Genomic DNA, 12,986 nt, shown 5'->3' with positions numbered 1-12,986 from the left:
TCTGATGAACAGAATGAACTGGTGATTATAATAGAATCAGGGGCATAGAAAGGAAGTGGACTGGCTATTCTTGGGGGTGAAAGGGGTGAGGGGGATGCGGGAAGAGACTGGACAAAAATCGTGCACCTGTGGATGAGGACAGTGCATGGGGAGTGAGGGAGGAGGGTGGGGTGGGAACTGGGTGGAGGGGAGTTATGGGGAGAAAAAAGAGGAACACATGTAATAATCTGAACAATAAAGATTAATTAATTAAAAAAAAAATACCTCTGAGCTTGCAACTTCAGCCTCATCACCTATACTTGAGTGAATACGTAAAGAACTTATAGAGCCCCAGCCGGTTTGGCTCAGTGAATTTAGTGTAGGCCTGTGGACCAAAGGGTCCTGAGTTTGATTCCAGTCAAGGGCATGTACCTTGGTTGCAGGCTCCTCCCTGACTGGGCCCTGGTCAGGGCATGTGTAGAAGGCAACCAATCGATGTATTTCTCTCACATAGATGTTTCTCTCTCTTTCCGTCTCTCTTCTACTCTCTCTAAAACAGTGGTTCTCAAACTGTGGGTCGCGACCCCTTGGGGGTCGAAAGACCCTTTCACAGGGATGACCTAAGACCATCGGAAAACACATATAATTACATATTGTTTTGTGATTAATTACTATGCTTTAATTATGTTCAATTTGTAACAATGAAATTGGGGGTCACCACAACAGGAGGAACTGTATTAAAGGGTAGCGAAGTTAGAAAGGGTGAGAACCACTGCTCTAAAAGATCAATGGAAAAATATCCTCGGGTGAGGATTAACAACGAAAAAAGAGGCTACAGAGAATAAATAAAATCAGTATCAGGAGTGAACTGACTCAGTATCTCTCTACTGAGCATCTACTATACAACAATAAAGACATGCAACCTAAGTCTAGTCAAAAGGGGTGAAGAAAAGAGAAGTGGACAGCATAAGTTGCATAAAGGGAGAAGATCCTCAATGGATGATCCTCCTAAAATTTGTCCTGTTTTGGGGATATCTCAAATGTCTTCCTTCTGAAGACTTCAGATTAGAAAATTCTGACATTTTTGAGAGAAGAGGTTGCACTGTGCAGCATGGTTGCCAAAGGTGACAGGTCAACAGAGCCAGTATTAAATACTGAACATCTGCTGTGTGCAAGACACTGTCCACTGTGGGTGATAAAGAATAACTGGCACTTTAAGCAAACATGTCGGGAGGTTCTATGTGAGGAGCTAGGGCTTACGGAAGCATTGTGAGAGCCCTACAAGGGAGAACTCTGTGTTTGTAGTAAAGCTCTATGGTTCTAATTTCCATTCCCTTTACTCCCTTTCCCTCCTTTAAATACCTTTCATATTGGCATAGGCCAGAACTTGCGCATGACTTGCTCTGTCTGCATGCCTGGTTTGCAAGCCTTTTTTTTTTTCCTGAATAAATCCTTTCTGCTGATCATATTGTTCAAAAGATGGAGTGTTCTGAGCCGGAGTTATGTATATGCCTGTGTCAGAACTGGTGCGACGCAGGCCCAGTCAGACGAATTATTCCTCCAAAGGTAGAAGAGAGCATGCCGATTCTCACTTGGAAAAGAAAGCTATGCAAATTTTAAGAAAAGCTGGCCTTTAAAGAAGTATTCAGCTCCCTGACAAATGCCAGCACAAAAATAACAAAACCATCCCCACAGTATCATCTTCGGCCTTTCTCTTATTTGAACAAGGGGTTATTCCCTTCAACAACAAAAAATTAATTTCCTCAGAAAATGAGAATTAATGACTCAAACCTAAGAGGCACTATCCTCATTCATGAGAATTTTATGAGAGACAGAAAGTAGTAGCTAGCTCTTCAGTTGGAGGGTCAGAGATAAATGGCAGATTAAGATAAACGTAATTTTAATTGTAGAATGTTAAGAATTTCACACCATACAGGGAAAAAGTCACCGAAAGACCAAGGTCTTCATCTTTGCTCTACTTCCATTTGCTATGTGGCCAGGCAAGACACTCGTCTCTCCCAGCCACATTTTCCTCCTCTGCAAACCTGCTCATCCTCGCTGCCCGAAGATGCTGTTGTCAGGATACGGTCTGGCTACATTCACTAACAGCTACCATGATTACCCAGCTGGATTTTTGCTTCTACTGTTACCAACCCACTGTAATCCTTTCTCCACACATCAGCCAATGATCTTTTTTTTTTTTTTAAATTGCTCTTTTCATTCCTTTGCCTAATTCTTTTAATGCCTTCTCACTGATCTAAGGATAAAGTCCAAAATCATTAAAATGTCCTACAAGGTCATAACTTGGGCCTGGATGTCTCCTCCAATCATGCCACACACCCTATCAAACTGTACTTGCATTGACTGCATTTCCTCAAATACTTCATGCTCTCTGGTACCTGCACACATGCTGTTCCCTCTGGAAGGAGTGTCCTTCCTATCACCACATCCCAACCCATTCTTCCTTCTCTGCTCATCATCTACATCAGGGATCAGCAAATCTTGCCAACCACTGGCTCTTGTACTGACTGCAAGTAAAGAATGATGTGTACATTTTTAATGGTTAAAAAAAAATCAAAAGAATGGTAATATTATGTGACATGAGAAAAGTACATGAAATCCAAATATCAGTGTCAGAAATAAAGTTTTATTTGGAACACAGCCACCTTTGTTTGGTTTTGCATTTTTTAAGGCTTCTGTAGTATTACGATAGCAGAGCTGAGGAGTTGTCACAGAGATAGTGTGGCCCAAAGGCTAAAATATTTACTTTCTGTTCTTCTAAAGAAAGAGTTTGCCAACCTAGAGCAATGAAAAAGAAAAAAAAGATCTGAGCTTCAGTTTTCCCATCAGGAAAACGAAGATGGTATCAGTACCTACGTCATGGGATTGCTGTTAACGTTTAAATGTGATATTGCATAAAATGTCACTCGCCTGGGTCCAGGTAAGATCAATCAATAGTAGCCGAGACTATTATTATTATTATTAGCTAAGCAAGGCTTGTTCTTCAGACATCAGCCACTCCCCGTCAGCCAATTCTACCAAATTCACCACGTAGTTAATTGATCTATCTGTTCTGGACAAATGAATAAAATTACAACAAAAATAACTCAGAAGACATTTGTTTAGTTTGCTTGAAAGTTATCATGAGAAACATGTACATCGTGGAATTCATGCTGCTCCATCCATCAAAAAGATGGTAATAATCTGTTTACAGAAGGGAAATAAGATGAAGTCTGGCCTGAACATATCATTTTTATTGGAAATCAGTATTACAGACAATGTAATAAGCTGAGCAGAGGGAAGCACCAGGCTTCATCCAGTGTCAAGACTGTTAATAGAAAAACAGCAAAAGTGCATAAAACAATGAAAATAAAGCCGGGATAGTGTTTTCTGCGTTCTGTCTCAGCTGCTGGCCCCTGGCTGTCCTGTTCTCCACACCTGCACACATTGCTGGCCACAGCTGTGGTTTTCCTGTCACTCTCTTGGGACAGAAAGAAACACTGACAGCCCCTCATTGGGCTGACCAAGGACCAGCATAAACAATAGCCGTGAAAGAGACAGACCCAAGAAATATCAACCACTTACCTACCATAGAGAAAATGTTCCTTAAATCCTCCTTTTTCTCCTCCTTACACCACCCCTGCTTATCTAATGAACCATTTAGGGATGGGGAGAGACCGAACGTAATGAAAGTCACATCTGCAAAGACCCTCAAAGTGGAAAGGCTGATCTGTGCGCTGACAAACATACCTGGAGACAGGAGTGAGTGAATAACAGAGCCAAAGGTTCTGGGCAAATAACAGTTATCAGAGGTTCTTCAGGGAATGAAATGCTAGACAACCCCTCCCCAGCAGCCACCGTTTCGGCAGCCTTCGCATAAAAGCAGGGGGCTTTGTTTCCACCGTTTTTCCCTCTCAGTTCTTGAATCCCAGAGACAAAGGTTTGGAGGACAGACCTCTGGCCTCTCCTATAAAGCAGTCACCTCGCACCCTTGCAAAAGTCCACGAGGCATTATTTTTTTTTCATCCAAGTCTCCGAGTGATCAGCTTAGGCGGTCAACAACACAATGACACACAGCAAGCAGGTGGCTTAGCCAGGACAGACTCTGTATAGCATCCGTTATCAAAAACAAGGCTGCCTTTCTGAGCTTTGCAGAAACATACACTCACCGTGTCACCATACGGAAGTTGCCAGCCTGTCTGGGTAGTAGCCCCAGAGACTGATATCCTCACCAGGAACATCTGGCTCACAGCAGGCGGTGAGGGAAAGGTCGTCTGGCACCAGCTCACTGGTGCCTGGGGGTGCTGAGAGGCAGGCAGGTGCTCTCTCTGAACACAGCAAACAGGAAATGCAGCACTTGAAGGAGGCCTCTGTGCCTCTGCTTCTCCCACATTTTCATAATGTTGGATCCATGATGTCAGCATCATTAAAAATAACTTCTTCAAGAGGAAACATCCTAACCAAGCTTCCCGGAGCAGCAATAAGAGATTAATTGTTCTTCTGAGCAGCTAAAAGCAGCCTTGCCAGCAATAATGAAAAGTTACCACCTCACCTCAAAGCCACACCTGAAAAGGAAGTCTACTTGTGCATGGGGTAGTTTAGGCCAACTTCTGGGGAGGAGAGGGATACAAATATATCTCAAATCCAGGAAGAAAGAACATGATTAGCAGGCCCCAGACACCTTTCGTGGCTATGTTAACAACACCCCTTCTCCCATGCATGGCCCCAACACTTTCATCCCTCTGCTGACTATCCAGTCTTTCCTCCTCCAACCTAGGTTCCCACAGCACTCCTGGGCATGCAGCTTCTTAAAGACACAGGTCAAGCAATGCTCTCCATCTCCCCAATTTAGTGAGATGTTGTCCTGGGACATGCAGCCTTCTAAGGGGTGAATAAAGGCTCTTCATCAATATCCTTGGTGGGTTATGATGGGTACACACACCAATCAGGCTGTTGCCTTGGAATTAGACAACCTTTATTTCCATGTTAAGGAGTAAACATTAGCAGCTGAGTTTTCCCAGTGATTGCCAACTCAGGAACGGGACTAGCACATTAAAGAAAAACCCAAAAGATGCCTATAACCCCTGAAAAATGAGTGTGCACGTGCACACACACACACACACACCAGAACAGACACACACACCCTAGCACAGACAGAAAGAGCACCCAGGAGTTAATTAACCTTGTGACATTTCTGTGGTGGGGACCCCAGCCCCACCATGGGAATGGCCTCATTTTGTGGCTGCAGCAGGACATCTGCGTTGGGATATGAGACAGCACAGCATCCTGGCACGCATGCCATGGGGTAGCTGAATAGAGCCCTGTTCTATTACATAACTCCTTTGCCCGAATTCCACATTCACCAGCTACTCTTCTGATCTTAAATTTTATTTCCTAGACTGTGTAAAATATGCTCTGATCCACTTGGGCATTTTATTCCCATCACACGGGTTACTGGAATCATTTTCATAAGGAGAGAATATAAACCAGACTGCCTAAGGATGTGACTTTGCCTCTCACTGAACCTTCAGAGGGATGTGCATAGCTGCTATATTACACAACTGGGTGCATTACCATTTTAATGGTACTGAGGAAACAACCACCCTTTCCATTTTAATTAGTGTAGTTTTTTGAAATACCTGGAACAATCAGACTCAGGCCAGGGAGATCTTGAATGCTCAGTTGGTAAATAAGCCTACTTCGTAGTTACTGCTCAGGTGTCTGTCTCCAAGCAGCACACTCTGTTCTTTACAGCCCAGAGCGGAATCATTCTTTTACAACCAAGCTAAGAGGAGAGAAATTGGGTATTTCCATCTCTATTCCCCAGAAAAGGAAGTTTAAGTCAAAGTAGTGATTTGTTTAAGAGCTGGAGACAGAGCAGCAGGAAAGCTATACTCTCTGATGATCATCTTATCCTCCTGGGTCTGGGATTCACAGCTTCTCCACCTACTCCACCCACAGCCCCGATTACAAGATAACCAGAGCTTGGCCCAGTGAAAGCAGTCCGGCTGCAGGCACCCTGGGACTCTTCGGCTTGCGTGAAGGGGTCCAGCCAGGAGGGAGCCAGAGGGGGCCTTAGCAAGCAAGAGGCAGAAAGTAGGTCCCCCGTCTGCTGGCCTAGGACTCAGGATGCCAAATAAACCCCGGAACCTCGAGAATATCTGGCAAGTTCTCCTGGAGCATCAATTTTAAGAGAAGACTTGGAGGATTATTTTTTTATTAAGTCAGTTCAGCTATGATACAGAGCAAGCTGCAAAAATCAAATGAATATTCCAGATAAACATACACTTGCTTCTGGGAGCCTTGGCCTCTGCTTCGGACTCCCAGAAACACAGGTGCACTCTCCTCCCCTGCTGGGGTAATTTAGTGGGAAATTTAAAGAGGTTCTGAGAGGAAAATATGTAGGTTTACATGATACCGTTTCCAGATCTTCATCTTATAATTATTTATTTCTTCCCCACCTCCACTCCAGATAGAATTACATTTTCTGGGGAAATCTACACAAAGGTTAGTAGAAAGAGGTTATGTTGACAACCACTGATCCACACTCATCATCTCCTAATTTTTCTTCTTTTCCAACCAGGCAACTTCGGAGCCAACCCACAGGAAGCTGCCCCTCAGCCTGCCCTGCCCTTGCCTTCAGCGGGCGTTTTGCTGTTCGCAAGGCCATGCACGCAGAATACAGAGGCGCCTTGTGGGATACGGGGCTTGCTTCAATATAAGCTTCAAAAAAATGGTTTTTGAAGCTTATATTTTCCCTTGAAGGGTCATTAAATTTACTGGTGTTCTCTAGTCAGGCGAAGGTTGCATAGATCTTGGGGAAACAAATACAAGCAACAATTAAAGCCAGATTTTAACAGCCCTAACATTAGCATCTCATACATTCTCAATTTCTGCTTTTTTTTTACTTCATCATAATGGACTGAAGAATCACATTTGCAAGGAAGAAAAAGCGAAAGTGCACATTTTCCCCTCTGTCCAACAAGACTAAGCAATTCTCATACTTCAGTCAAGGGGAAAAAATCACTTTGCACCCTGAAATAAGCCAAAAATAACATGACCAATGTCTAAAAGCTGGTCTCCAAAATAAGAAAATCTTGAACGTGTCCCATAAGCCTGGACTCACTACGAAAAAAAAACAGCTTCTCTCCCGATTGCTTGCTATCGGAATGTCTGAAGATAAGCTATGACTTTTGGGAATATGATAATCGTGAATATGAAAGTTTTCAATCTTTAACAACAGACTGATGTCCACTTGAGAACCCTGGTAATTTTATGGGGTATTTTCTTTCAAGCATTTATGCTTTATCTGATGAGCCAGTCTTCTGAAGCCTGACCCCTTGTGCTCTAAATGCCCCTACCTCTAAACCTTCCACTGTCTGAAGTACATGTAACATCAAGCAAACACACTGCTACTCTTTGCTATTTCTTTTTTTAAATATATTTTTTATTGATTTCAGAGAGGAAGGGAGAGGTAACAAAAGATAAAAACATCAATGATGACAGAGAATCATTGATCAGCTGCCTCCTGTATGCCCCCCACTGGGACCACACCAGCAACCCAGGCATGTGCGCTGACTGAGAATTGAACCGTGACCTCCTGGTTCCTAAATCCAGGCTCAACCACTGAGAAACACCAGCCGGGCTACTCTTTACTCTTTCAGCTGAAGCATGTATAATCCATGCTCTGAGCTGGCACATGTGTGGGACTGAACCAACAATTTCATTTTTCTCTTCCACTGCCCCTTAAAATGCATACTTGGGTTCATCCGCCCTGCCCTCAGATGAACACTTGCACAAGTACCATGATTTTTCTGCTCAAGCAACCACTTCAAAGTCCCCAAAGAACTAAAATGTGCAGTCTGAAAATAAAAGAAACTTCAACCTCGTTATAACACTAAATCCTGCCCAACGCCAGCTAGGTCCTGCCGCAACTGGTCCGCTGCAGGGCTTGGGGGACAGTTAACCTCTGTTCTCTATCTCCACCTTATGCCCAACTGCTGCAGCTGCTCACCCCTCTGAGATCAGAGCAAGTAGACAAGACTGTGTTAACTGTTTTCACACTCGATGGGTGATTTAGTGATATTCATTGTACTTAACTGACTGCTCACTCCTACCGTAGCTTCTAGATTTCTGGGAACTCTAGCTGCTGAGGTGCCCTTGCTCTTGGGCTGAATTTAGAGGGGCCCAGGGCAAGCCCCGTATCCCACATGGCCCCACATGGTCCTCAGGACATCTTCAGCATCCTTTATCCCCACAAACTCTGGGGAAGGAGGCGATCCTGCGGCCCAGGCCGCCTCGTGAGCTCCAATGCAGGAGACACATGTACAGCTCAGCTAGTGGTCCCACAATAGTTCCCCCCCCGCCCCTACACACATTAGGTTTGGGAAAAAGGAAGGAACAAAAGATCCCTTTGAGGAAGTCCTCTCTCAATCCTCATATTCTTGAAATGACCAATGGTTTGTGAGTTATGAAAAAGTTCTCAAATATTTACACTGAAATTTCTACTTAGTGGCCTGGTACTTTCAAATTTCACTGAACTTGAGTGTCTCAGTCAGAACTTTGATTTAGCACCCTATTTTTTTATAAACACCAATGTTTAGAATAGCCTGTTAATTTCCAATTATTTTTGAAGTTCACTTTTCTCATATATCTCTTAAAACTGAGGAACTTGAGTATTGAAAGGGGCATTCAGAAACATCAAACTCAACATAAAATCCTCACGCAGTTTGGAATCCTTTCCCAGTCCTGACAGAAGATCACCCAGCGTGGGCTTTGATCTGTTTCTACTTCCTCTTCCTCGGGTGCCTGAGGACTGGCCTCGTAACCGGACCAGGCTCCTTTCTGCAAAGTTAAATGCTCCCTGTTCCTCATCTGGCCTGGTAGTCAGACCCTCATCATCCAGGACACCTTCCTCCGGATGCCCTGAGGTTGGTCCTGTCCTCTACAAAGGGGCCACCCAGAATGGTCACTGAGTAAAGTGGGCCCGGGCTCCTTTGATCCAAATGCCACAGGTTGGGGGTAGATGACCGTGGTGAAGAGCTCAGGTTGTAATGTTCTGATCCTAGTTCTACTATTTACTAGTTATGTAATCTTATGCAAGTTACTTAATCTCTCTGTGCCTAGCCTTCTCATCTGAAAAATGGGAGTGGTGCCAATCATATTCCGTACTTGTGGGATTGTTACAGGGATTGAGATAAAATTGTGAAATGCTCATAACTGTGCCTGGCACATAATAAGCTCCATATAAATGTCTATTAAAAGGCCTGCCCTTATCTCTGCAACCCCTGTCTGCTCCGGAGCAGCTACTTCACACTATGTGTAGTTCATTCAGAACATGGTGGGCCATTGAAACACCCAGGGTTTCTCTTTCACATGAGGTGCTACTCATCAGGCCTACTTCTTCCTTTACTTAAAAATATTTTTAATTAAATCTATTGGGGTGACACTGGTCAATAAAACCATGTAGCTTTCGCTTGGTCATTGTGGCTCAGTGGTAGAGCATTGACCTATGAATCAGGAGGTCACAGTTTGATTCCAGGTCAGGGCACATGCTCAGTTTGCAGGCTCGATCCCCAGTAGGGAGTATGCAGGAGGCAGCCCATCAATGATTCTCTCTTGTCATCAATGTTTCTATCTCTCTCTCCCTCTCCCTTCCTCTCTGAAAGCAATAAAAATCTTTAAAAAAAAAATACAGATTTCAAGTATAGAACTCTATCCCACATCACCTGCATCCTGCAAGGTGCACTCACCACCCAAAGTCAAGTCTCTTTCCGCCACCAGTTAGCCCTGCTTTGCCCTCTTCCACCTCTCCCTGTGGTTCATGTCAATGTGTTGTTGTTTTCCTTCTTAATCCTGTCACCCTTTTCACCCAGCCCCTCAACCCCCATTGGCTCTGAACCTAAATGTGGAACTAGACCTTCAATCCTAATGTGAACTCAACATTCTAGTATTACTCCGTAGTTTTTTGAGTCTCGTTAGAGTACCCTCCTAGATTTGTAGTGGCTAAGAGGTGCAGGGAGAAGCACAGACTTCCTGTATGTCCACTCTTCCCCTAACCTCATCCTTAGGGACAGTGTAAGACTTTGTCACATGCCTCTGCAAAAGCAGGACACACTTGAGATTGTCCATGAGGGGGGAGGGGGTCAGTGACTTTATGGGTCCCTTACTTAGGGAACCTCATTGAAATGTAAATAACAACAGCCACCCAGCTCTGAGGGCCAAAGGGGACCAGGGAACCAACCTACCTACCTACCATGTATCAGAAAGAACCTAACTAAGCTGCTACCACAACCTTACAATAACAGGTTAAAAATAAAGGAATAAGAGATGAATTCTGACTGGCAAAATACCTCCACATCTGGGGGCCTAGAGAAATGGGGAGGAAGAAGATTACATTTTCCAGAATGTGCTGATGATATCATTTGCAAGATAAAAGATGGTGCCCCCCGCCCCCGTGGGCAGAGTGGGGCTAGCCTGGGAAGATGAATGGGGCAGCTAGGATAAGCATGCATACCCAAGCAGAGGGCAGCAGGTCAAACACACACAGGGAGGGGTGGTGAGGCTGGGCCTCCCTTCTTCCCTTCCCCCTCCCTTGGTCCCTATCCCTCGGGCCTTCCGTTAAAAATAATAATAACAAAAGAATTATCACACAAGGTAGCGGTTCATAGAACAATACTAACTAGTAGCTTTGGGCACATTCAATGCACTCTGATGTTTTCTCTTCCCTTCTAATGATTTCATGTTTTTACAAATGCTGGTGTGACTCACTACACGGATGTCATTACCCCAATGAGTCAGGACCCACATGCGAAAAGCAATGGCCATGACTGTCCCTTGCTACAGACCAGCTAGTTGCTGGAAAAGAGGAAGAAGTTAGTTTGGCATAAACTGTCTTCATAAACTCTTTCCTAGGTGGTCTCGAGCTATCTTCTTTAAGGACTGACTTTGGATTGCTGCCAAGATTTCACGTTTCCCTCTTTTGAAAAGTCTCCGGGCTCTGCTCTCATCTCGCAGGCTGCCCCAAGGTTACTGTGGACGCTTTCACGCGCTAGAATGTCTGCTACTTGGGCCTTGAACAATCCAGCCCACCTGCGGGATTTGGGCTGGCCCTCCCAATTTGAAAAGAAATCGACAGAAGCTACTCTTTCTCCTGTTACCCGTTAATAGCACCTCATCTTCCATCAACTCTGAAGGACCTTGCTGCTCAGAACAAACTCTCTTGTGCGCCGGCACCCCAGGGGCTCATGGTGGCCTCTTGCTTTCTGGAACTCATCCTTGCAGGACTGGGCCACCTTCCTCCCCGAGTTCTCCGGGATGCGCCCCATGGGATGGACCTAAGGAGCCTCGCAGCCCTCGTTTCCAGACCCTACTATGAACTGGGGGATTCAGCTGGGAAACTTCTTTTCCTTGTAAGAATTCATGTACGTCTGGGAGTTCCCTTCTCGCCCCCGGAGTAGCAGACACTTGCCCACAGCTCCCTTTGCTTTCAGAACCCTGTGGAGTTTATGTTGCCTTCGGATTAAGTCCCAGGTAATGTTGGATTTTTCGTGTTACCTTTGCTGTGGAAGCCTCAAAGCCTCAAAACAAGTTTCTCACTGGGCGACTCTGGGTTCCGTAATTAATTACGCAGAAAGGATGGCAGAGGGAGGAAAACGACCCGGAAATTTCCCTCTCTAATCAGTAACGTGGCCTGCGGGCAGGCTCTCCGGTGCAAGCAAAGCGAATTCACTGTCAAGGAGGGTTCATTCCGAGAACCCTGCCCACTGCAGGGGCGCGCGCCCGGCCAGCACACAGCGTTTCCCTGGAACCCGCGAGAACCCTGCGCCCAGAGGGTCTCGGTGTCAGGACATGACGGTGTCAGGCAGGCGGGGAGCAAAGTTTGCTCACCCTCCGGAGAAGGTGTGACCCGGCTCTTAGCAAAGAGGAGAAAACCCACCCAAGCCGCGAGCGCCCCGGCTTGCAGCCTGTCCTACGCCCTCCGGCGGGACATTCTCAGGAGCGGGCTGTGGGGAAGGTTTTAAACTTAGGCCCCACTTTCCCCTGGGCATCCTCAAACCCTGGTTCTCCGCTCCCCACTCCCATCCTCCCCCCAAAATCCCAAACTAAAAACCACCCCCAAACCACATCCAGCCGACTGCCTTCGCCAGAGCCCCAAGCACTCCACTCTGAGCCCCGGGCTGCGCGTCCCAGGCACCCCTCCCTCCCTGGCTTACCGGATGGTGCGCCCGGCGGCTGGCGCAGCTGCTGGGAGGTGTGTGAGCGCTGCCTGGCCGCTTCCTCCTCCCCTCTTCCTTCACCTCCTCCTCTGGAAGCCCGGGCTGTGGGCTGCCTGGGGCTGGGAATCCCGCCGTACTTTTGACAAGCTATTGCTTGGGACGCGCGCTCCCGACCCACCGGAGGCTGCGCAGGGTGCAGGAGCCGCCTCCCCGCCCAGGATGCGGAGGCCAGGGAGAGGTGAGCGATGCAGAGCCCTCTCCTGCTAAAGCCGCCCTCACTCTCAGTCTAACGGTTAGACTCTAACCAGACCCTGCTGGTTAGAAAGAACCGAAGCCTGAGAATATTCTTTACCACCCACCCTGGCTCCTCAGTGGGTCTCGGGCCAACTTTGAGTAACGGAGGTGAGCGAGAGGGCGGGGCCAGCATGAATAAGATCTATGAAAAATCCTTAGCTTTGGGTGCAAGTTCAGTTAAGGGCAGGGCCCTCCATCATGTGGTACTTAAATTACTACCTCAGTTTTCCTTCTCCTCCTGCTTCCTGGGACATGCAGGTGTCAAATGTCCCCCAAACAGGGCCCCGGGTAGGAGGGGGGCCAGAAGTACATTCAAGTTAGCAGACATGGCTCACTCCTCACTTCCAGTCAATAGTTACTGAGTCCATATTCCATGCCAGACACAGATCTGGGCCCTCGGGATACAGCCTCCTAGAGCGTATATTCTAGGGGAGAGACAGCAATAAACATAACGAATAAGTAAAATATGTAGTGTGTGAAACAGCCAAGTGCTGT

General features: G+C 46.2%; 1 protein-coding gene across 1 annotated transcript in view; it reads right to left on the bottom strand.

Moving 5' to 3' along the window:
• MRAP2 (melanocortin 2 receptor accessory protein 2) overlaps positions 1-12,271 on the bottom strand; it is a 33,053-nt gene extending 20,782 nt beyond the window's left edge. The window contains exon 1 of the mRNA XM_006773465.2: positions 12,195-12,271. The gene's annotated coding sequence lies outside the window, so the exon portion shown is untranslated. The remainder of the gene's footprint in view (positions 1-12,194) is intronic.
• Positions 12,272-12,986: the final 715 nt, after the last annotated feature.

This window comes from Myotis davidii, unplaced genomic scaffold, assembly GCF_000327345.1.
Source record: "Myotis davidii unplaced genomic scaffold, ASM32734v1 scaffold185, whole genome shotgun sequence".
Lineage (NCBI taxonomy): Eukaryota > Metazoa > Chordata > Mammalia > Chiroptera > Vespertilionidae > Myotis > Myotis davidii.
The sequence above is the reverse complement of the archived record's forward strand: the minus strand, read 5'-3'. Positions and strand labels throughout refer to the sequence as shown.